Here is a 4,407-nt window from a genome sequence, read left to right as displayed (position 1 = left end):
TAGAAGAACTTTTCTTTCACTCCACCCTTGGTGACTTGACTCAAAGGCCAAGTGATATGAGAGAAACCCCACATGAACCTGCGGTAGAAATTGGCAGGACCTAGAAAGTTGCGTAGCTCTGTTAGATTGGTTGGGGCTGACCAATTTCAAATAAATTGTATCTTGGCTGGGTCCACATGCACACCTTGATCGTCAATGATGTACCCCAAATATTGAACCTGGGTCATACCAAAAGTGAATTTCTCCAAATTGGCACACAACTTGCGTTGTCGGAAGGTTTGGAGGACCTGCTGAATATGGTGTAGATACTATTCCCAACTCTAGTTGAAGATTGGGATGTCATCCAAGTAAACTACAACGAATGAGTTGGTGAAGGGCGAAAGATTTCGTCCATCATCCTCATGAAGGTTGTGGTGCCAATCGAACCCTCTGATGTGTGGAAGACTGCCTTCAAATGCAAGGAGGGCCATTCTTTCTAAAATGAAGTTTTATTTCTACTGCATCTTTATGTTTATGTTTAGGCCGATAGGCCTTTCTTTTAAATTAGATCACCTCAGAATTTTGTCTACTTTTTTCCTCTGCACATGACAAGTGTGCACCATATGACCACATTTATGCCTGACATTTGTGCACCACAATGTCCTGTTGTTGTATGAAAACCACAAAGTTCGTGTTGGGTCATTGAACAGACGTCCTCCCTAGATTTTCCAACAATCCACAACGACTTGATTTTCTAATATCTGGCACATTCTCCTCCATCGACATCTAGGGTCGTGATCAAGTGGGTTGGGTTCATGGCTCTACCCTTAGGAGCAGATATATCCTTTGTGGCTCTGCCCTCATCGGCTGCCCAAGAAGAGGATGGGCACCATGCTGGACTACGAGCCAAAGTATGAGAAAGACATGCAGCTAGGAGACACAAAAGATGCTCAGATGTGGACCAATGTTGCAATATGGAAAGTGTTGCTTCTAGTGCTGAGAAATCAAGTCTGGGATGGGGTTGAAGCCACCAAAAGCATGGAGAAATGGTTGCATGACAATGGATCTTATCAGTGCCTCTATGTTGTTGTAGAACAAAGTGAGGAGGATTTCTAGCAAATGTTTTACATAACTCTCTATGATGTTGTTCGTAAAAGGTAGGTTTCACACTCCATTTTTATTATATTTATGGTTGTGTTGCTTTCTACTGCCCCACAAGATGAATATGCTTATTCATCTCTATCCAAGTATGGAGCAGAGGGAAATTTCATGTTTGTTTACTACAAAGTTTTGATTTCGAAGAAGCAGAAAGCCTATTCCAACACAACCACCTCATTGAAGAAGTTGCAATAGTTAGTTACAATTAGTTGTTGTTATTGCATTGCATGCATGCATATACATGTGAATATTCAGTTCTTCTCTCTTATGACCACCATGGTTTCCAATTACATCTTTATCAAACATTACTTTAATCTGTCAAAGTAATAATGAGTGGGTTGGGTTGTTTGTACCAACAGGTTCTGTTGTAAGTAGGAGATGGTAGTTTGTGATATCAATCAAGAGGAAAAAATACCAATTGTTTTTTATTCATTTTATAGTGATTGATTTTGAAATTTTCATGAAAAAAACCTTTATTCTGTTTTCCCCTGTTTTTATCATTTTGCATGATACTTAGCATTCAATTGACCTGTAAAAGTGAAATCATGTTGTCATGTCAGTTACTGATCTTGATTACACTATGTGCAGATCATCTGTAGTTTGAATTATATTTTCCACCTGAGTTGGTCTGACTTGGTTATTATTTAGTTTCCCAGTGAAACATCTTGAGCCTTCAAGAAAATTAAATATGCTCATTTTCACTATTTTTCAGTTAAATATATGGAGCATAACATCTTCATTGCATGTCATTGGTGCGAATAAGGGGAGACTATTTCTTGTGAGAGGATAAATGAGTTTCAATCCTATGTCCTTCACTTTAATCTCTCTGCAATAAGTGCGCTCCAATATTTACTGCCAAACCAAGCTCAACTTACCCTAATATTGGTTAGCTTGAATGATGTATTAGCAACATAATTTTAAGGAAGACCATTGTTTGAAAGCTTACTCTCAACCTCCTAATTTAAAACATAGATATTGAACATGAAAACTAAGATAAGAATGTACATGTGGCATGATATACGGAGAAAATGAAAAAGATACCACACTGTAGAAATTAACAAAAGAGAATGTATCTCAAGGCATCTTAACAAGGCCTGAAAATGTTCGGGGAGGACATTTGAAGATATAAATGATAAAGCTCATTTTCCATTAATGTTGTGAAAATGTGAAAATATTTAATGAATAAGGCCAATGAAAATGTTTGGGGAGGACATCTGGGGATCTAAAGCATAAATCTCAGTTTCCATTAATGTTGTGAAAATATTCAATGAGTAAAGTCAATGAAAATGTTTAGGGAGGACATCTGAGGATCTAAAGAAGAAAGCTCAGTTTCCATTAATGTTGTGAAAATATTCAATGAGTAAAGTCGATGAAAATGTTTGAGGATGTATTCAATGAGTAAAGTAAATGAAAATGTTTTGGGAGGACATCTGAAGATCTAGATGATAAAGTTGAGTTTCCATTAATGTTGTGAAATATTCAATGAGTAAAGTTAGTCAATTACATTTTCATGAGTGATTTTGAAATTACATATGGAAAACCCATGAGGTGTAGATTAGTTTCTTTCTTTGGGGTTTAGTCTCAGTCAGGTTACAGGCTCAAACCTTATGGGGATGGTTTGAGCATGGAAGTCACTTTGCTTCTTGCTTGTTCTTCTCACAACACCTCTGGTTGTTCCTCTGAAGCTTTACATTAGAGAAAGGTATTCTAGAGGCGAGAAATTAATTACATCTTTTTGGAAAGGGAATTCCGGGAACAAGAAATCACAAGATATAGAAAAACAATAAGCCAGAGAGCCCTTATTAATGAACATGGAGGAAGCAAAGGGTGGAGAAAACCCTGAGATATTTCTGCAAGCTAAAGCTAGAAGTCGTGCTACATAACCACTGCCTTCACAAAGCGAAAGCACTGAGAACCAGATTGTATGCAATCCTAATCCTCCTCGCATAGGCCAGGACCACATAATATTTCAGGGGATACAAAATTTTAACTTATGGTTATGTTTTTAGTGTTTCTTTATGGTGTGTGGACAAGCATGGTTTTCATCAATAACATGGGCCAAATTGTTCCGGACATGGGCTACATTGATGTGTCCATGTTTGTTTCTTTAATTAGAATCTGGGGATTCTTTGGAAGGATTGGAGCAGGGTCCATCTCTAACATTTTATAAGGTTTCTGCAAATTTTTCCATTTACAAATGTTCTTGCATACTGAGAATATCACATTTAATATCTTCTTCTCAGGGTTTGTGTATTTTCCTTTGAGATTATCCCATTTCTCAGGGTTTGTGTATTTTTCTTTTCTTGTTTTTCAAGAAGGCAGACATTCCGACACCTATATGTATGGCATCCTCGCAATTATTTGTGATTGTAGGATACATATTTATGTCCATCGGTATGCCAGGATTGTTGTACCTTGGGACCATTGTAGTGGGGGTTTGTTATAACTTGTCCATTGGATTTTTCCTCTTTTTTGGCCTATTGACTAGAATTTTGTACGATATTGAGATGGCCAAGAACCATAAAATTAATGCAAGGCCGCTCCACGGTCTCTTAAGTGGCATTTATTCGGCAGAGTTGGACAACAGCAACAACTATGTTGGTGCCCATTGCTATAAATTGGTCTTCTTGGTCATGGAAGGAGTTTGTCTTCTGGGTTTCAGCTTGGATTTTCTTTTGAGCTTCCAGATGAGAAATTTGTATTCAAATATACACAAATCTAAAAATGCAAGAGAATCGCAAAATCTCAGGGGCCAGAAATTCTGAGTCTCTATAATGTCTTTTGCTACAAATTCACCATGGCCTAGTAACCACTCAAGATGGAAGTTATTTAGGTGCTTGCTCTCTGCCCTGTTGCAATTTTACAAAACCATGTTGGTTACTAGCAATTGCCCATTAAATCAGTTTCCCTTCAAATTTTCTGACTAGATTAGGCATTGGGATTCCTGTCAACAATTTCTATGAAAAATTGCAATAAAAAAATTGTAACCACATGGGTTGTAGAAACAGATGTGATCATTTTGAAATATGGTCTCAATCTCTTAAATATGTTCTCTATGATATTCTCATTTTTACTCATGCTTCCATGAATTTTTACATCGTTTTCGAAGAAATTATAATCTGAAAACTATATATTATGTCCAATTATAAATGTGTTTCTCCATTTATGTCCAGATATGAATGTAATTTTTACATCGTTTTCGAAGAAATTATAATCTGAAAACTATATATTATGTCCAATTATAAATGTGTTTCTCCATTTATGTCCAGA

General features: G+C 36.8%; 1 pseudogene; it reads left to right on the top strand.

Annotated features, from left to right (window-relative positions):
• The first annotated feature begins 794 nt into the window (after positions 1–794).
• LOC149162331 (uncharacterized) lies at positions 795–3,902 on the top strand (annotated as a pseudogene).
• The last annotated feature ends 505 nt before the right edge of the window (positions 3,903–4,407 follow it).

Source organism: Pinus tabuliformis, chromosome 5_2 (genome assembly GCF_031772625.1).
Source record: "Pinus tabuliformis cultivar Carrire ecotype Pingquan chromosome 5_2, CPIR1, whole genome shotgun sequence".
NCBI classification, from domain to species: Eukaryota; Viridiplantae; Streptophyta; class Pinopsida; order Pinales; family Pinaceae; genus Pinus; species Pinus tabuliformis.
Note: the sequence above shows the minus strand (reverse complement) of the source record. Positions and strands in the feature narration are given on the sequence as shown.